Consider the following 22,197-nt stretch of genomic DNA (forward strand, 5'->3'; position numbering starts at 1 on the left):
GAACAATTAATCAAGTACAAAAAAAATGTAGAAGAGTATATGAATAAATAACACATTACAGAGCAAAGTTATGAAAAACTGCGAAGAACTCCTCTGCAGAATAATAGGTGTGCGCCACAAGGAAACTTTTCAACTTGTCTTTGAACATTTGGGATTTATCAGTCAGTGTCTTTATCAGTTCTGATGGTTATCTATTGAAAATGGAAACCGTTGAACAGTGCCCACCTTCCGTACAATGCTTGAGGATATGTTATTCAGGTGGTACATAGTTTTTTCTCGTATAGTATTTGTAAGTTACTTTCTATATTTTGTATTTGTCTGTTATTTAAACCCAGCATTACATAAATTAATATGAACAGAACTGTAACTGATATGAATGCAGCTTGACTTCGTATTACATGCTCAACGGAAGTCAATCAATTATCTGGCCCTTATTAAAATTTCCACTTACCTCACGTCTGGACAACATTGTTATAGATTTCTCGAAAGCACAGCAGCAGACAGCAAGCAGGCAGCGGCTATGCTAGATGTTTGTTCGTAAACACGTGTTCAGACTGTTGCATGTGGCAATGCCTAATGATAAACAATAGGGTGGGCAGAGTAAATATTCCTATGAAACGGAGTTTAGAGCTAAATATACATTCGAAAGACTGAGTATTACTTCGCGTAACATTTACACATAATTATGGTCTCAACAATACTATGGTTAAAGTGAATAATGACATTGAAAAAAGGCTGCAAAGTTAACAAAGATTTTCTATTAAAAAAAATCAAACAGCTTAATCAATTAATATGTGTATGCATGACTCGGGGAAGTGAGGTGGTCTTTCTTTCGGCTCTGTGCAAGTTAACTAGCTCACAATAATCATTCCTAGCTGCGCAATGCTGCAATATCACCTCAGATTCCTCCTCTTCAAAAATAATGTCATTATTAAAAATTTATATCCCTTTCGTATTTCAATGTACCCTTCACACTCATCATTGCTGTACCTTCTTCATGTAACAGATACAGTCACAAGCCCACCATGCCCATCTGCTACCACACCTCAACTAAGACTGCAGACAGGCGAAGAATGTGCCACAACAAGGCCAAAGATGGTTTAATACTCGTAGTATTTGCTCTCTCTCTCTCTCTCTGAGATGCACATCGATGATACACAAAAATCAAAATGACATGAGCACCTTACAAATTCACTGAATGGATTGTATGTACAGGGCCGGCAGAGTAAGAACTCCGAGCCTCTTGAACAACAGCCTGCAGTTGACACAGTCTGACCGATCGTTTGGGAGCTGATAATATTTTTCATGAAAGTACAGAGTTGCGCAAAAATATAGCATCTTATGAGAAAATAAAATGAACAAACCATCGTGTTTCAGTATTAGAGACAGTGGAGATCATTTCTGTGGTGAAAATAGCAATACTGAGTTTTTGCTAAAGACATTGAAAGTGATATTTCCAAGAAAGCTTCCCAGCCACACTCTTTCCTAAGAATATCATTGACATGACTGTTTGACCACTTTGGGACAATAAAATTTCGCTTTTATACCATTTACTTGTCAGAAACTGTATGTATTTGATTTTTGTTGCAGTTAAGCATTAATCTGTTCCTGGAAGCAACGTGCTGTTTTCCCCACAACCCTAGCGTCAACATTGTTTTACGTTCCACGTCTTTCACTACAAATCTTGAGTCATTTGCAAACAGTCATCTGTCGTGTTCAGTAGCAGATAGTTGACATATTTCAATAAAAGACACGAACCCAGAACAAAACCTTGGTGACTCCCTCATTTTCACTGCCCAGCCAAGAGTCAAATCTCTTCTCTGTTTGTTAACACCAGAGAATAACATTTTGCTTAATACTTTCAAGATAAAAAGTGACTGCCCAGATTTTTCCGTAATTCCACGATGTCCCACCTTAGCAAAGAGTATATCAGCACACTTTCCTTTAGCCTTGACAGTGCCTCACACACAAAACGATAAACTGCGTTTTCTGTGGACACTCCATTCCTCAAGCCAGATTGCGAATCTGATAACATTATACATGCTGTTACGTGCACAGGTGCCAGTATTATGATTATTGGTATTTTCGATGTGTAAGTTGTTTTTTCTCTGCGTGCGACCATCTTCCCGCAAACGTATCACTTAATTTACTACCTGATGTTTTATGAACAGTCTTAACTGCACCGCGAAATGGACTACGCCTGTGAGTACATACTATCCTTTTGCTCACACGCATCCATATTTCAAAACCTGTCCTACTGCTTGCAGGAAAATAAACTTTGATAGCTTGCTTGCGCCACACGTACTACTCAACCCAGAACATATTGCTTGTCATAGTTATAATCGTTAGTCTGCAAATGAAGTAAATACTGATGTAACGTTGTTCAGTGTACTGTCCTCAGTCATCACTAGAAATATATGCACCTATACCCCTAACACCTTGTGTGTAGTGAGATGTGCCACAAATCTCTTACTCAGTGCTTCCTCGAAAAACAGCAACGCTGGTAGCAAAGAAAATGGCCGTAATTGTCTATAATATCTCCTTCGTTAGTTTTATAACGTGGCTTCAGTAACAGGTATTTCAGCCTGTCAGGAAACGGATAGCACATGAAAGACTCGTTACAAAGGTGACTATGTATAGATCTTGATAATCGAATATGACATTTCATTATACCCAAGGAAGTCTTTCCTCTTTAATGATTTAATAACACATTCAGTTTCATCTTTCCTTGTTTCCAATACTGCATGTGATATACACTCCTGGGAATTGAAATAAGAACACCGTGAATTTATTGTCTCAGGAAGGGGAAACTTTATTGACACATTCCTGGGGTCAGATACATCACATGATCACACTGACAGAACCACAGGCACATAGACACAGGCAACAGAGCATGCACAATGTCGGCACTAGTACAGTGTATATCAACCTTTCGCAGCAATGCAGGCTGTATTCTCCCATGGAGACGATCGTAGAGATGCTGGATGTAGTCCTGTGGAACGGCTTGCCATGCCATTTCCACCTGGCGCCTCAGTTGGACCAGCGTTCGTGCTGGACGTGCAGACCGCGTGAGACGACGCTTCATCCAGTCCCAAACATGCTCAATGGGGGACAGATCCGGAGATCTTGCTGGCCAGGGTAGTTGACTTACACCTTCTAGAGCATGTTGGGTGGCACGGGATACATGTGGACGTGCATTGTCCTGTTGGAACAGCAAGTTCCCTTGCCGGTCTAGGAATGGTAGAACGATGGGTTCGATGTCGGTTTGGATGTACCGTGCACTATTCAGTGTCCCCTCGACGATCACCAGAGGTATACGGCCAGTGTAGGAGATCGCTCCCCACACCATGATGCCGGGTGTTGGCCCTGTGTGCCTCGGTCGTATGCAGTCCTGATTGTGGCGCTCACCTGCACGGCGCCAAACACGCATACGACCATCATTGGCACCAAGGCAGAAGCGACTCTCATCGCTGAAGACGACACGTCTCCATTCGTCCCTCCATTCACGCCTGTCGCGACACCACTGGAGGCGGGCTGCACGATGTTGGGGCGTGAGCGGAAGACGGCCTAACGGTGTGCGGAACCATAGCCCAGCTTCATGGAGACGGTTGCGAATGGTCCTCGCCGATACCCCACGAGCAACAGTGTCCCTAATTTGCTGGGAAGTGGCGGTGCGGTCCCCTACGGCACTGCGTAGGATCCTACGGTCTTGGCGTGCATCCGTGCGTCGCTGCGGTGCGGTCCCAGGTCGACGGGCACGTGCACCTTCCGCCGACCACTGGCGACAACATCGATGTACTGTGGAGACCTCACGCCCCACGTGTTGAGCAATTCGGCGGTACGTCCACCCGGCCTCCCGCATGCCCACTATACGCCCTCGCTCAAAGTCCGTCAGCTGCACATACGGTTCACGTCCACGCTGTCGCGGCGTGCTACGAGTGTTAAAGACTGCGATAGAGCTCCGTATGCCACGGCAAACTGGCTGACACTGACGGCGGCGGTGCACAAATGCTGCGCAGCTAGCGCCATTCGACGGCCAACACCGCGGTTCCTGGTGTGTCCGCTGTGCCGTGCGTGTGATCATTGCTTGTACAGCCCTCTCGCAGTGTCCGGAGCAAGTATGGTGAGTCTGACACACCGGTGTCAATGTGTTCTTTTTTCCATTTCCAGGAGTGTAAACCTGCGGAACACCGCCTTGGACGGGTTCTGCATGATCACATGTGCTAATAAAATTTTATTCTACCTTCCAAAAGGATATTATTTTGCACAACTCGGTTGAATGACTAAAAGTTTGATTCTCACACAAGAGTAGTTTGTTATACTGAGACTCTACTTTGTGTCCCAAGAACTATCTACTCTCTTGGTGCAACACGGCGTTTTCTTCAGCACTTTGCAGTATGTATGTAGTGAAATCCTGTAAGCTGGCACTGACATTCCTTCACATTGTGGTACAGCTCCTGTCTCCTCCTATAAGATGTCTTAATACCATTAGTGTCTATAATGTACACTATTTGACAAGTGTGCCTTTCTACATTGGCATTAAATGTCTGTATGGCAAGTGAAATCACATTTCTAGGTCTTCAGCTTTTCTCTGTGGGATATAACTGCGGCGATTCCTTAAGCACTGCTGCACTATCTATGCAAAGTGAAGTGACAGGACGCTACTAACTTTTGCCACACTATTTTCAGTCTCATCTATTGTTACCTTACATAGTAAACGCACAGACATTTTCGCTCAGAATTTCGCAACGGTAGTTTAGAGATAATCCTACATAACTTGAATAAATACGCTCCTTAACTGCCGTTGTTTGTGTTATTGTTATCATCGCTGTATGTGTTTTACGTTGCGATATTTAGCACTTATTTTTTCCATACAGGATCACTACTTGTTAAGTAGTAATTTCCATATTACTACATGCGGCCAATGTGGGCTTATGCTTCAGAATCAGTAGTTTTATTATCAGGAAAAGGGAATGAAAAAATAAGGGGAAACATATATTGCGAGAGGATTACTGACCAATAAAAAAAGAACACAGAAAAAAATTAAATTAAAAACTAGAAGCCTACTGGAAAAGTCACGGAGAAGGTCCCTATTTTTAGGTCATATCCTAACGTGCTGACAAGAAAGATTGGACACCATGGTGAAAAATTGGAAAGTACGCCTATTCATGTAGGGAAAACTAAAGAAGATATGGAGGAAAATAGCAAAATTAAGCAGTAAACTGAGTCGTAGATTTATAAAAACAAACCAAAAATATGTTGGAGAAGTTAATTGCAAATCAAAAGCGCAAGGGAAAAATCACAAGACAAAATGTGGACAGATAGTACTGGAGAAGAGATTAAACCCCTTTCATGTCTATCACTGGCTTGTTGCAGGCGTATATCGGAAAAAAATAGTATAGGATATTTGATGTCTCCACAATAAAACCATTTAGATTGCTGTTGCAAGCAAAGTCTATACTCTTTTTAAATGTAGACGCTTGGCATGCTCACAATTCAACTGAAATAGAATGAAAATGACTATAGTTGCAAATACTGTACCTCAGCCTTTTCCAAACATCGACGTGATCCCGAAGTAGAGAAGACCTTGATTGACACGTAAAATCCTGTTCCCCTTTAAACACTTTGTGGTTGGGAGATATAAATATGTCATATATCTGCAGGTAACAAGAGAAATACGCCAACAATACGTTTAATTCGCGGAATTTTCTACTTTGCAGTGTTCTAACGTGTTAGATTTTCATGTCGCCGAATTTCATTTTTATTTTATGCGTGTCCTTCATAAAAAGCGTTTTCTAAGGCTGAGTACATCATCACATGTGCTCAAGTGGGATATTTAACCGTATTACAACATCGTCAGACTTTTATGATGTTGCTCACATCGCTACACAGCGAAGAGTCACGTGACCTCTCACCTCAGAGGCAGTGAAATCTTATGGCGCCATCGTGTTGCTGGTGAAAAGCAGAGGCAGCCGATGTGACAGCACCCCATAGAAGCAACGGAGTCCGTAGTTGGCCGCATCTGTCAAGGCGACTTCCCAGTACCCCAAGGCATATTTGAGGACAAAGGAGGTCACTCACATGCATTCATGATGTCTACGATCTTTTATTCTATGAACTGTGTTAGTAGGGGGCAACAGTGTAGAGTGCAGCCCACACTGATGACAATGAACACAACAGGATGTGCCTAGCGTGACTGTGAGAAAAGATAAGACACCGACACCTCAAGGCCTAGAAGAATGACCAAAAAAGATTGAAACAAATAAGAGAATAGTTTTACATCACCGAATTGTGTCAGTTTAGTCGTGCACTAGCAGAAACAACAGTATGGTATTTCACTGCTCATCTTTTTTAGCACGGGAAACATCGTACACAGACATACCTCGACTTTCTAGAGATGAACCAGTGGTTAACGAATCGACGTTGGGTGTTACTTAAACGACAAACAATACGGGAAAATCTTAAATATCCCCTTAAATATGACGTAATGCAATGATTAGACTCTCCAAACAGGTAGTGAGACATATGATTCTATTTTTGGGTTCTTAGGGACAAATTAGTTGCTGGACATAAACGAAATGTGCTGTTACTCACAATGAATGATAGAAAATAAAGATATTTTCCTTTTCAGGTTCCGACAGCATAATATCTAGAGTGTGAACTTTAATATCCTATCTTATTCATTTCTCAATACCATAACAGTTGTACTGATAAAAAAGCACATGAATTAAGAGTACCAAAGAACAATTTTTAAGAACACGCTTTAAACAGTTCCATCATATCCTACCTAAAATGAGGTCACAAATTATTTAATTCCCATTTTTTCACTGTTTTTATGAGCTGCGACGATAATTTAGCCAAGTTATTACTGAGACGCGTTCTTCATGCAGATCTGAGCGGAGGTGGTGTTGAGTATGAGAGGTTCTGTTATTTTTAAGTGATATGTGTTGTACCCTTTAAAGTAAGAAAAATCGACGTTCGTCCAGTGAATAACGATTTTCGTTAATCTTCAAAAACATATCACACAACTGTCCGAAAGATGGTTTTCGTAGGTAATACATGCGTAATGGAGTTTTTGACAATAGCATAATAAATAAATTGGACTAGCACAACTGCAGCTGAAGTATGCAATGTAATTTTCTAGTTACTACTGTGATACACGACTTTAATAATCTGTGCTAGATCTACAAATACATTCATCACTTTTTTTGTTCAATTTTTCAGCCTCGGATCACACAAAAATTTTAATTACGGGTTTCACCTCCTTCCATCTTAGCAAGTTCTTTTATTTCCTTATTGCTTCTCCGACGTATAGACTGAACAGTGGAGGAGAAAGACAGTGTCTCTGCCTTACACCTTTATTAATCCGAGTGATTGTGTCACCATCTTCCAGTCTTACTGTTCCTTCGTGCTTCTTGCACACATAGTACTTATCTGTCTTTCCGTGTAGTGTATGACACTGTCCAGTCACGTTAACGCGACCACAGGTCAGTATCTTGAATAAGCAGCTTTTGCAAGAGCGGGCAGCTGCAAGATTTGCAGGAAGAGGATAAAGGTGGTTCCAGAAGGTATTGTCAGGTATATGCCTTGGGCAGCTGTGCTAGGTTTCTTGCCTGAGGATTCTTGGTGTCGTATCCTGCCCACTCGTCTTATATAGGGTGCCTAGTGTGAGTTAACGAGCATTGAGCTCTCATTTAAATATGTGGCCTAAAGTGTCAGCGTACAGGAATTGTGAAACGAACCCTGTCGTCCAGGACCGGATGCCACAAAGGGAGCGCTTTCACCATGAGATGAGAAAACTCACAGGGGTCTATTGTCTATTGAGGCCCAAACGCTGTAGTGTACGAGAACCTACGTCTTAGAGAAACACAGTAGAAGTCTTTTCTGGCCAAGGAGAAGTAGCAGTGTTAAATATAGCGGACCTAAGATCGGCCATAAACGGAAACATTTATGAAAATTCTTTGATTCTGTAGTAGTGCAGGCAGCCAAGCCACAGTAATTGTAATCTGGCGTCCTCGATAAATTTTCATGGTGATCGCAATAAAACTTGAATATTTATCATATCTATAATAGTTCATGATTTATTGTTAAAGTGAAATTAACAAGTTTTGTAACAAAGACCTCAATGCTAAAACCTGAACGCTTTGGTCGACCTTAACGATCGACATTTCATATATAAGCGCATTATTAAAATGAAAAACGTTCTAAATATATACTCTGTAACTTTATTTGTTTAAAATATATAGTGAATTTAAATTAGCAGTATTTTCAGTTAAGCATCAGTTCATCATTTCTTCCTCGCAAAACACATTGAACGATGACAGATTGACACCTTATTGAATCATTAAGTAACAGAATATTTGTTGTAATGGTTAGTGCATAGTAGTTACTTTTGTTCTTTATTTATTTATCAGAAAACACATTGGTGCAAAGACTACAGGCCCTGCATTCAAAGTTAAGATGGAAATTGTATTGGTTTTATGTAAAAGAATTTAAAGTTTGTTATGAAAGTAATATTATTGATACTTTATTTAGAACATTTAAAAGGTCAAGCTTTGATTATTTATGTTAAAATATAAAGTATTGCACAATAAGCTGTAGCCAATCAAATGGTCGGCCTCAGGAAAAGGAACTGCCCTAGTCAGTGGAGCGGAGATGTTCGGTGCGCGGGAAAACACGGCCGGGTTCGAGCAGAGGGACAGTGCTGGGCAGACGCAAAAGCGGACAATTCTGGTCGAGACACCAAAGTGCACAGCTCGGATTGGGACGTGAAAGCGGACGGTCGGTCTTTGGGCAGCTGGGAAGTGAAACGAGTAACAAAATGTCGCGTTATGTGGTATCGCGGGACTTGGTCTGTGAGCGGTGAGCAGCCGAGCGCCTGGTGTGAACTATAACTTCTCGCGTAGATAACTTGCATTTGGCGATGAGATAGTGAATGATAAAACTGGGCCGGCCGCGGTGGTCTAGCGGTTCTAGGTGCTCAGTCCGGAACCGCGTGAATGCTACGGTCGCAGGTTCGAATCCTGCCTCGGGCATGGATGTGTGTGATGTCCTTAGGTTAGTTAGGTTTAAGTAGTTCTAAGTTCTAGGGGACTTATGACCACAGCAGTTGAATCCCATAGTGCTCAGAGCCATTTGAACCATATTTTTTTTATAAAACTGTGTCAAATGGATATGCGCTTGACCACTTTCGCCATTAGTTTGCTCTCAGAACAAACATTATTCTAACCAAATCGCAACTGTGTGGCCTACATTATTTATGGGTCGTTGATTTAGTTCCCGATATTATTATTACTCCTATTATATTAGGTATACAACTTTGCTTCCGCCGTTTTGAAGTAGACGGCAGCAGTGGCAAGTGGGTTCAGGCGGTTGATCATAGGTGTAATACAATAAGCTTAGGCAACTGTAAACATAATGCCATAAAAATATTAGTTGATTTGTGACTGCATCATTAGGTTATTCTCGATTAAGTACGTCAACTTACTTACCCATTTTCGCTATTTGCTGTAAGTTTTAATTTTCTGCTTCGACATGAAGAAATCTGCGGCTGTGGCTCTTCAAATGCTAGGTAAGATCAATGGTGAGGGGACTATTAGTGGAAGAATGTGCAGAGAATGTTTTCAGTGCCTTAAGAACGGTGATTTTGATGCCGAAGACCGGCATGGCGGTGGGAGACAGAACGTTTTCGTAGCTACTACAACAGACGGAAGCCAGTCACAGGACATCATTATCGAAAGCAATTGATGCGTTCGAGCCCAGCACTGAAACACAATACAGCGATACACAGGTAAAGGTAATTTTGCAGCAGGTCAGTGCTCGACCACATGTAGCAAAACCCGTCAAAATACACATGTAAACGTTGAAATGAGAAGTCCTATGTCTCCCGCCGGGTTCTCCATGCGTTGCTCTGTCCGACTACCACCTTTTTCGATTACTGGCATACAGTCTGGCTGACCAGCACTTCCGATCAAATGAACAAGTGCAATATTGAATCGATTCGTGGATCCCCAAAAAAGAAGCCCAGTTCTTCCTCCACGGGATTCGTATGTTATCCGAAAGATGGGAGAATGTAGTGGCCAGCGATGGGCAATACTATGAATCATAATTTTTTGATAATGTTTTCACAATAAAGATCAGAACCTCGTGAAAAACGGCGGAAGCAAAGCTGTAGACCTAGTATGTTATGTTAGCATTGTATTTCGCAAACTTGCCATCAGACAGACAATTTAAGCCTGGGGTCACAAGTGTGTAATTTCGGGCGTGTAATACGACACATGCGGTTCATCCCCTAGACGAGTTAGAGCCAAGGCATTTCGACGAAGAGGAACCGCATGTGAGCCCGAATATCTATGGGATGTTAACTCGCACTAGGAAGCTGTTTTCTAGAATAGCTTGACAACAATTCAAGCAGATCTTACTAATGGAGTTTATTCATCTACATCTACCTTTATGCTCCGCAAACCACCCATCGGTGTGTGGCGGAGGGCACTTTACGTGCCACTGTCATTACCTCCCTTTCCTGTTCCAATCGCGTATGATTCGCAGGAAGGGCTACTGCCGGAAAGCCTCCGTACGCGCTCTAATCTCTCTAATTTTACATTCGTGATCTCCTCGGGAGGTATAAGTTGGGGGAAGCAATATATTCCATACCTCATCCAGAAACGCACCCTCTCGAAACCTGGACAGCAAGCTACACCGCGATGCAGAGCGCCTCTCTTGCAGAGTCTGCCACTAGAGTTTGCTAAACATCTCCGTAACGCTATCAAGGTTACCAAATAACCCTGTGACGAAACGCGCCGCTCTTCTTTGGATCTTCTCTATCTCCTCTGAGAACCCGACTTGGTACGGATCCTACACTGATGAGAAATACTCAAGTACAGGTCGAACGACTGTTTTGTAAGCCACCTCCTTTGTTGTTTTCTAAGGACTCTCCCAATGAATCTGAACCTGCACCCGACTTACCAACAATTAATTTTATATGATCATTCCACTTCAAATCATTCCGTACGCATATTTCCATATATTTTACAAAAGTAACTGCTACCAGTTATAGTAAGTTACATTGTGAACACTTAAGTTTGCGTTTTAACGAAGAGGTGTCGCAAGCAATTGGCGACATACAAATAATCAATGTCCTTTGGTATATTCAGTTTCAATGCTAGCAAAACGCAGCAGTTCGTAAGTCACGCGTAAAGCGTTTGGATGGCGGCTCGTCTTCTATTGCTGTAGCGGCGCTTATATTCTGTTCGTATAGGGGCCGCTGCTGTCCTGGTGTGGCCCTACTCAGCGTACTGTTGTCTGACGTCGTCTCACAACCCTCTCTGCTGTAACGTTCCAGGCAGAGTTGCCGGCTCTTGATGTTACGCCTGATCGAGGTGGTCCCAGGGATTCTCTATTGGGTGGCCATGGGAGTACTGTAAATTCATCCCTGTGCTCTACCAACCCCGCACATACACCACGAGCTGTGTGACACGTTGCATTGTCCTGTTGGTATATACCTTCGAGTAGAGGAAAAACTGACGATTTAGAGGCAGACGAGATGCACACTTGTGCTGATCCACCGTGCCTCCCAGACTGACGAGATCACCTAAGGGTTGCGGCGAAAACTTTTTCCTCCCGACTGTTGTTGCAGAGTGTCTGCTTTCAGACTTTTCAAGCCGAACAGGTCTACTGCCTTATGTTCCGATGCAGTATTAAACGTGGTTCATCCGAAAAGGTCACCTGTCGCCACGCAGTGAACGTCCAGTTCCAGTAACAGCCTGAAAATTCCTGCCTTTGTCATCCATGAACAGCAGTCGGCCAAAGTGAATTCACGAGACGACTGCAGTGTACGCATAGCAGTGTTCGCTGGAAGGGCGTTGAGGAGACACTTCTGGTTCATCTGGGCAGCCGGTTTCTCAGCAGCTGCATGTCATTCGCCTGGACACATCTCCCCAACCCTCGTTGACCTCTGTAATTTGGGGCCCATGGTGTACCAGAGTTTTCTCGTGGCCGGTTTTCGATAGCCCCATTTTCCCATTGGACGGTATACCTTAACCAAGGCGACATGCCAGCAGTTTTCAAACTTATCCATTTCGGATTTGCTATCACTCTTGGCTCGAAACCCAATGATCGTACCCTATTGGAGGTCAGAGAAATCTCTCCTTTTTCTCATTATGACAGCCATACATTACTTTTTGTGCCTGCCGACCCCCTTTATATACCTCCTCCAGTCAGTGCTACCGTCTGTGAGTAGTTACTCCTGGTAGAAATCGAACATAGGCGATGATCACATTAAAGTGAGTGGACAGCGTATTTCCCTGAGGATGTTAAGGGCAGACGGAAGGCAACTTTTATCCCTATTCTGCCTACGCTATTCTTCCCTTTGAATAGGCACACTACTCCAAAGAAATATAAGTGGTAAAAAAATGAAATTTTTACTGCTTATATACAGGGTGAGTCACCTAACATTACCGCTGGATATATTTCATAAACCACATCAAATACTGACGAATCGATTCCACAGACCGAACGTGAGGAGAGGGGCTAGTGTAATTGGTTAATACAAACCATAAAAAAATACACGGAAGTATGTTTCTTAACACAAACGTACGTTTTTTTTAAAATGGAACCCCGTTAGTTTTGTTAGCACATCTGAACATATAAACAAATACGTAATCAGTGCCGTTTGTTGCAATGTAAAATGTTAATTAGATCGTGAGGTATTGTAACCTAAAGTTGACGCTTGAGTACCACTCCTCCGCTGTTCGATCGTGTGTATCGGAGAGCACCGAATTACGTAGGGATCCAAAGGGAACGGTGATGGACCTTAGGTACAGAAGAGACTGGAACAGCACATTACGTCCACATGCTAACACCTTTTTTTTTGTCTTTTTCACTGACGCATATGTACATTACCATGAGGGGTGAGGTACACGTACACACGTGATTTCCGTTTTCAATTACGGAGTGGAATAGAGTGTGTCCCGACATGTCAGGCCAATAGATGTTCAATTTGGTGGCCATCATTTGCTGCACACAATTGCAATCTCTGGCGTAATGAATGTCGTACACGCCGCAGTACATCTGGTGTAATGTCGCCGCAGGCTGCCACAATACGTTGTTTCATATCCTCTGGGGTTGTAGGCACATCACGGTGCACATTCTCCTTTAACGTACCCCACAGAAAGAATTCTAGAGGTGTAAGATCAGGAAAACGGGCTGGCCAATTTATGCGTCCTCCAGGTCCTATGAAACGCCCGTCGAACATCCTGTCAAGGGTCAGCCTAGTGTTAATTGCGGAATGTGTAGGTGCACCATCATGCTGATACCACATACGTCGACGCGTTTCCAGTGGGACATTTTCGAGCAACGTTGGCAGATCATTCTGTAGAAATGCGATGTATGTTTCAGCTGTTTGGGCCCCTGCAATGAAGTGAGGACCAATGAGGTGGTCGCCTATGATTCCGCACCATACATTTACAGTCCACGGTCGCTGTCGCTCTACCTGTCTGAGCCAGCCAAGATTGTCCACTGACCAGTAATGCATGTTTCGTAGATTCACTGCCCCGTGGTTTGTGAAACCCGCTTCATCGGTAAACAGGTAGAACTGCAACGCATTCTATGTTAATGCCCATTGACAGAATTGCACTCGATGATTAAAGTCATCACCATGTAATTGCTGACGTAGCGACACATGAAACGGCTGAAAGCGGTGACGATGCAGTATGCGCATGACACTACTTTCACTCAGTCCACCGCCTCTCGCAATGTCCTGTGTACTCATGTGTGGGTTCATGGCAACAGCAGCTAACACACCAACTGCACCTGCTTCTCCTGTGACGGGCCTGTTACGGACCCGTTTGCGTGCTACGACCATACCTGTTGCATACAGTCGGCGGTAGATGTTTCGCAATGTGCGGCACATTGGATGCTCTCTGTCCGGGTACCGTTCAGCATACACCCTGCAGGCTTCAGCTGCAATTCGTCGACACTCGCCATAGATGAGTATCATCTCCGCCTTTTCAGAGTTCGAATACACCATGGTCACAGTTCCTACAACACTACACTATCACAGACGTCTGGTAACACGGTGAACTACAGTTGGTCTGCGTGCGGTGACGAATGCAGAATAACAATAGCAGCAAGCGCTTCATGCGGACACTGCGACAGCTAGACCAAACCACAACAGTGCACTACAGCCACACTCGTAAACACGGTCGTCATCGTAAACATGTCCCTGCAGATGCTGCTCGCCGACCGTGGCCCGTGTTTGTTACAACACGCAACTGAACGTCGGAGGTTTCAAGCGTCAACTTTAGGTTACAATATCTCCGGATGTAATTAACATTTTACAATGCGACAAACGGCACTGATTACGTATTTGTTTATATGTTCAGATGTGCTAACAAAACTAACGTGGTTCCATTTAAAAAACGTAGGTTTGTGTTAAAAAACATATTTCCGTGCATTTTTGTATGGTTTGTATTAAACAATCACGCTAGCCCCTCTCCTCACGTTCGGTCTGTGGAATCGGTTCGTCAGTATTTGATGTGGTTTACGTAATATATCCAGCGGTAACGTTAGGTGACTCACGCTGTATAACAGATATGCCTCAACTTAGAAGTAAAATTAACAAAATATCTCTAATGGTTTTGAAGAAAAAATATTAATCTTTAACTAGTGAAATTTAACTATTTTGTACATTTGTAAGATTAGATGGGTAGATAATATAACTAATGATGAGGTTTTGAATAGAATCGGGGAGAAGAGGAGCTTGTGGCACAACTTGACTAGAAGAAGGGGTCGGTTGGTAGGAAATGTTCTGAGACCTCGAGGGATCACCAATTTAGTACTGGAGAGCATCGTGGGGGGTAAAAATCGTAGAGGGAGACCAAGAGATGAATACACTAAGCAGATTCAGAAGGATGTAGGTTGCAGTAGCTACTGGAAGATGAAGAAGCTTGCACAGGATAGAGTAACATGGAGAGCTGCATCAAAGCAGTCTCAGGACGGAAGATCACAACAACAACAATTATTATAAAACTGTTTCTGATTGTTTGGTGGATCTCAATTTACTTTTAACAACATATTACCATCTGCAGTACAAACCGACCAAATTTCATGTTTATAACCCCATTAGTTTATCAAATAATGGTACCAGAAAGTAAAAAAAATGTATTTTTGAGAAAAATCCATTTGAAGGTTAATATTGCTATTCTAGTATAATTATTGATGAGAATTACTGACCACTAATATTTTCCTGCACCATACTGATTTTCTTTTCTTCTCTTGGTCCCTCTTCTTTTCTGTATGGCTTTTTTTTGTGCATTTCAAATTAGCAATATCGGCTTTGCGGATTCTCTCTCTATCTCTTTGCGCCAAGGATTGTGCAGTATTTCCACTCCATTTTATGCCCAATAATGCGGTAACCGGTTTCAAATGACAGAATTCACACATTCATTTAAATTTTGAGTTTTCCCATGAAAACCTTTCTTCAAGGATGAATCTTTACAAAAGTCTTTAAACATGGGTTTAATTTCCTTCATTACTGATGCAGGTAAAGAATGTTTGTGGTCATATCTTGCACTTCTCCTGTAGTTGCACCAAGTGTCTGGATCACTCGAGCAAAGACGGTGCACTAGATTTTCGTTTGTGGAAAGCTTATGGAAAAAGATAGCCCATACAGCCTTTTTTCAGAAATTGTGACATTAGGACCATAGGGTTGTTCTGCACATAACCAGTCATAAACCATGCTGTCACCGTCCCCAGATTGCACAGAGTATCAGGAAAACAATCATATCTTACGAAAAGGTTGTCGTATTTATATAGAACAAAAACTGTTTCAGGCAGGAAAGACCAGAAATTTCAAATGTTCTAAAATCTAAATATAGAATTTTTGAAGCCCACTTGCCTTCCGTCTCACCTTAATCGTCTGGTGCTACTTTACATTGTCTTTGTTTTTATTAAGTGTTGTTCCCATTACAAATTAATGTCAGAACTATAGTCTAGTACATTTACCTCTTCTAAAGCCGGATTAAACCTTCTGTAACAGATCGTCAGTTTTCTGTTTCAGTATTCTGTATACTATTATCGACGAAAATAAGAATGTCCTTTGTGGCGGGTGCATGTCTACTTAACACGTATTGTATCAAATGACACTGGGTGTCCAGTTTTCCTGGACGTCGATGTAGGAGTCCAATAACAGAAGAAACTATAACTATATATTAATACCTTCAGCTGCTGACGAGCGTTAATGTAATCAACGGTGATAAGTGTAAATGTGTGCCCCGCCTGGGACTCGAACCCAGGATCACCTGCTTACATGGCAGTCGCTCTATCCATCTGAGCCACCCAGGGCACAGAGGATAGTGCTACTGCAGGGACCATCTTACGCACGTCTCCCGCGAGACCCACATTCTCACCTTATATGTCCACACAGTACATTCGTAGTGTCCATACACAACACACTCATTACGCCTGGAAAACAGTCTTACCAAGTCCCTTGAGCAGCTGAAGGTATTAATATATAATTCTAATTTAGTTCTATACGGCTGCCGGTCATCAGTGGTGTCTGTCCTTTCGGTGGCTCAGATGGACAGAGCGTCTGCCGCGTAAGCAGGATATCCCGGGATCAAGTCCCGGTCGGGGCACACATTTTTCACCTGTCCCCGTTGATATATATCAACGCCCGTCAGCAGCTGCAGGTATTAATATATAATTCTAATTTCGTTCTAGAGAGCTGCAGGTCATCAATGGTGTCTATTCTTTCGGACATGTGTACAGGCACCATATCCATATAAGTAAATAATACAACATGTCCCGAGTCTTCACGCTATAAACACGAGAAATTAAAAAGGGGCTCGAGGGAATTTCTGCAGCCTGAACGGAAAGTAATCCCACAGAAATATTTTATTAGATTGGTAAGAAGAAAATCTAGTGCCTGTACAACTTCGCCCTTAGGGATCTGAAAATCGAACGAAAACTTTCCCTTTCAGACTTATTTATTAAGGGACGCGGATATTGCCGACAGAAATCGTACCAGACAGCTATACAATCAGGAAATGAAGAACCGAGAATATCGAACCTCAGAAGAGAGTTAATACGTTTTCAGTGATAGAGGACTTCCTTTTTATACGTCGCAGACTTGTGGTCGTAAAAGGCAGGGCGCACTTCCCGCTAATTGAAGATTGGACTGATCGAATCCGCAGAGTGCCGAGGAAAAGCGATAAAATGCGACGCACCTAAAGGTTTCAGAGCGATTCCGCTTTACCAGCGCCGCTATGCGGGCAGAGCTTTTCGTAGTCTGATTTCATCCGATCACTCTAGTCACGTATAGAGTGGGATAAGACTATGTGGGTCGTTGCACTATACCGTGGCTGTCCCTGTGCAAGTCAAGATCCAAAATAAGCCCTGAATCAATCAACAGCTACACGACAAATTTTCTCGTCCGTCTATATTGCATTCATGTACACACAAATTTACTGACTATATGAAAGAACATTTTAACTTGTAAATTTGCTGGCAGAAACTGATAGGTCACTCTTATAGCAGAAATACTCAGAGATGAAGATGTTTTGATGAAACCGAAACCAGTCACAGTTATACAATTATTTGTAACCCGGAAATGTAATACAATTTGTTGTACAACCACCGGGTCTAGATTTTCTCCAAAAATGCCAACATGCCAACTGTACTACGAATGGACTTTAGCCCTGAGTACGATGTCTTTTGCAGTGGTTCGGTGTTTGGCGACACTTATTTAGGAGATACTATGTGGACAAAGGCTATTTTCAGCACTGCCGTAATTATAAACCGTACGGTGCCGTGGACCCTTATGGTTTGTCATGTTAGAAACCTGCCCAAGCGTTTGCAGCTGGAGATACCGAAAAGCATTCATACCGTGTGCACTGCAAAGAGCGATAAAACTTGAAAAATGTTTCACTTTTTTTTAATCCTGGTGGTAAACCAAAACTTCAACGCACAGTATACAGAATACGATGGTTGTATTTTGCAACAAAACCGGGGGTAGTTTCCCTTACCATGGCGTATCCTTAATCAATATTTATTATAGAATCTGCAGTATCTTCCACTTAACAGCTCTTCAGAGCCTTTGTTAATTTCAGATAGATGGTCAATAACTTCCAGTTAACAATTTTCGTATCCTTTCAACAATCCCGTCGCACGTGTTTAGATAGTGGCTGACTTTTATAAGTACTTTGACACCATTGTTTTGATGTTATCTCGTCAGTGTTAATATTCCTGTGTGACCAATCGAGAATCTTGCAGGGAATTACTCAAATGCAGTGCTACAATTGCTACGTCCAAAATAATAAGCAAGATCAGAGAGATCGAGTGAACCCGCCCGGATAGCCGAGCGCCTTATCACGCCGCTTCCGTGATATGGGGACGCGCGAAGGCCCCAGATCTAATCCGGCCTGGGATTAACGACGAGGGCCGGTGTGCTGGGCAGCCTGGACGTGGCCTTTAGGCGGCTTCCACATCCAACTAGGTGAATACCGAGCTGGGCCTCTGTCATATGATACGCAAACATTTCAGAAATGCTGACACACTTTCACGTGGTATAACAATAGACACAGGCAGGTAAGGAGCGCCTACTCCGTCCCACGGTGAGGGGGAGGAAGGAAACTACGTCAGGGAGGGCGTCTTGGCGCCCTCTACAATTATAATTTACACGCCGACCGAGTGCAGAAATGGCTATTAAGGCCAGGAAAGTGAAGCAGAGGAAACATCAAGGGGCAGGTGAGACTTTATAATGCTTCCACAAGTCACATCTCGGAACATTTCATTGCAAGCAGGCAGTAGCATAGCGCTTCTACTTTGAGAATTCATTTCTTGCGAATTGTTGGGTAATTTGTTCGTTTGCAGCAATTATTGGTTATAAGTACAACAATATGCACAAAACACGGGAGTACGTTTAATAATAAATAGAAAAGCGGGTAAGCTACTACAAATGACGTAGCGAAGGTGTTGTTGCAGCCAACATAAACACGAAGCCCACACCCACCACACTAATACATGTTTCTATGCCAGTCAGCTCCGCAGATGATTGACTAAATGTGCGATGAGATACAAGAAAGTATTTCGATCGTTAAGGGAGACAAAAATTTAATTATGATGGGGAACTGGAATTCGATGTAGGGAAAATGGAGAGAAAGAAAAATAATGGATGAATATGGAATGGGGAAAATGAGTGAAAGAGAATACAGCCTGGTAGAGTTTTGCAAAGACCGTAATTTAGTCATTGCTAAAGCTTAGCTTAAGAATCATGAAAGAAGGTGGAAGAGACCTGGAGACCCCAGAGAGTTTCAGACTGATTGTATGATTGCCAAACAGAAATTTCGGAACCAGGTTTCAAACTGTAGGATTTCGAGAGGAAGGTGTGGAATCTAATCCAATTTGTTGTTTATGAATAACTGACTAAAACTGAATAAATTGCTAAAAGGTAGGAAATTAAGGAGATGCTACATAGATAAGTTGAAAGAACGAGAGGCTGTTGAGACTTTCAGAGACAACTTTAGGCAACAATTGACTAGAGCAGGGAAAAGAAATACAGTAGAAGGAGAATGGGTAGCTTTGAGATATGAAGTAGGGAAGGCAGCAGAGGATAAAATAGGTGAAAGAAGTCCTTGGACTTTGGTTTTATCCATACTGTATGAGAGGTCGTGGTTGTGAATATCAATGTTAAAAAATAAATCGGCTCAACCACTTGTTTATAGTGTAAAATACTAAAACTGAGGCGTTTCGGAAGTCAAGCTTCCATCATCAGAGTAATAAAAAGTAAAAGAGCCTGTTAAAACTCGCTAAAATGGAACATGCAAGAGGCACAATAAAATTGATAATAGAATTAAAATATCGTGGCTACTTCCCTTGTTGCAGCCGTGTCTTCCAAGGTGCATCACCAAATAGTCGTCAAAATATAAAAAACTCTAAAATGGTGTCGCCTAGTTTTATATTTTGACGACTATGTGGAGATGCAACCTGGAAGACACGGCTGCAACAAGGGAAGTAGCCACGATGTTTTAATTTTATTATCAATTTTATTGTGCCTGGTGTATGTTCCGTTCTAGCGAGTTTTACAGGTTCTTTTACTTTTTATTATTCTGATGATGGGAGTTTGACTTCCGAAACGCGTCAATCTTAGTGTTTTACACTATAAATAAGTGGTTGAGCCGATTATTTTTTAACATTGGAGTCCTTGGACCTCAGAGGAGATATCTAATCTAGGTGATGAAAGAAGAAAATATAAAGACGCTCTAAATTAAGTAGACGAAAGTAAATAGAAACGTCTAAAAATGAAGAAGGGCAAGAAGTTAAATTGACTAAGCAGGAATGGGTAGAGGAGAAATGTAAGTTTGTAGAAGAATGTGGTCTCCACACTTCATGTTATTACAGACCGTACTCTCCTAAATTTTCAGTTATATTTTTGACCAAAGTTGATTTTTTCTCTGTTGCCTCCATAAGTGTATCATTGTTTAGAAAACTTTCACCTTGACTCCCAGGAAGCAACCTTCTGGCTCCAGATAGTTTCAGTCTTGCTTAAATTAGACCTATGACGCATTTCTGATCCTAGTTGATACATTAAAATAAAAACTGACTGCTGGACACAAAAATGTATCAGTGGAGAGCGTCATAAATGTAAGTAGCACCAGTGAAAGTTGAGAGAGGAAACCTCGAAAGCAATTTGCTTTTACTAATAAATAAATAAATAGTAAAAAATAATGACTTTAAGAATTTACTTTGTTCATTGCGATATTCATTCTATAAAAAGAACATGCACTGCTTCTTCCTTAGCACATTCGTTATCAGAACTCTCTCCCCTGATAGTTCACGGAGAATCGTACTGGTAATGTGTCCTGTTAATTCTTAACAAATTTCATGACATAGGATTTTTACTTGGTAGCAGAAAGCGTGGTAACCCATCTTCCCGTCACTTGAGGAAATTAGTAATGTTACGGGATCATCTAGGAGGAAAACGAGCCGGCCTGCGTGGCCGAGCGGTTCTAGGCGCTTCAGTCTGGAACCGCGTGACCGCTACGGTCGCAGGTTCGAATTCTGCGTCTGGAATGGGTGTGTGTGATGTCCTTAGGTTAGTTAGGTTTAATTAGTTATAAATTCTACGGGACTGATAACCTCAGATGTTAAGTCCCATAGTGCTGAGAGTTTTTTTTTATTTCTTTTTCGAGGAAAACGAGGAGAAGAGGTGCCGGTAATGGAAGTCCGTTAGCTCCGAGGCTTGTGTCTTGCAGGATCATTAAATGTGTAGCCCGGTCCACGACCACAGCAGTTCTAGCAGCGCCGCCTTGCTGCCATTTCTGTGGTGGTTGAATATCTCTGAGTTCTGCCCCTCAGAATCAGTGCCAGACGCGTGTCCTAGTACGGTGGAGTGTATGAGCGCCGAATCCTCTCGGCGGTGAGTGACAAATTGCTCGCGCAGCAGTGCTGACGGCGACGCAAAGCCCGCCTCGAGTGCGTGGCTTTGGGAGCACGTTATTGAAGATACAATGTCTTGCCAGCTGGGTATTCTAGACTGCTTGTTTAATCGGAAACAGTACAAGCCGGTTCCCTCGATTGCTTCGAGGATTCGGCACGTGGGCGTACGAAATATTTTAATATAGCTCCCAGCTGAGATAAGACTGGACCCTGAGAATACCAAACGTATAAGAGGATCCCTCAGTATAAGAAGGGGGGAAATTAACACGGAGTAAGTGAAGTTACTTTTTTTTTATCGGGTTCCATTACACTAAGTAATCACAACCCATAGTTTTCAATCATTAGACGCAGGAAAACGCGAATCATGAGCGACTTCTGTTCTTAAATTATAATTAAGATGGCATTATGTACACGACTGGCCGTTAAAAATTGCTACAGCCAGAAGAAATGCAGATGATAAACGGGTACTCATTGCACAAATATACACTCCTGGAAATTGAAATAAGAACACCGTGAATTCATTGTCCCAGGAAGGGGAAACTTTATTGACACATTCCTGGGGTCAGATACATCACATGATCACACTGACAGAACCACAGGCACATAGACACAGGCAACAATGCATGCACAATGTCAGCACTAGTACAGTGTATATCCACCTTTCGCAGCAGTGCAGGCTGCTATTCTCCCATGGAGACGATCGTAGAGATGCTGGATGTAGTCCTGTGGAACGGCTTGCCATGCCATTTCCACCTGGCGCCT

General features: G+C 42.5%; 1 protein-coding gene and 1 non-coding gene across 2 annotated transcripts in view; one reads left to right on the forward strand and one right to left on the reverse strand.

Annotated features, from left to right (window-relative positions):
• LOC126336092 (uncharacterized) overlaps positions 1-22,197 on the forward strand; it is a 194,321-nt gene that overhangs the window by 97,020 nt on the left and 75,104 nt on the right. The gene's annotated exons all lie outside the window — the stretch shown is intronic.
• Trnat-ugu (transfer RNA threonine (anticodon UGU)) lies at positions 16,268-16,342 on the reverse strand. The gene has a single exon. It is a non-coding gene; the product is annotated as a tRNA-Thr (tRNA).

Source organism: Schistocerca gregaria, chromosome 2 (assembly GCF_023897955.1).
Source record: "Schistocerca gregaria isolate iqSchGreg1 chromosome 2, iqSchGreg1.2, whole genome shotgun sequence".
NCBI classification, from domain to species: Eukaryota; Metazoa; Arthropoda; class Insecta; order Orthoptera; family Acrididae; genus Schistocerca; species Schistocerca gregaria.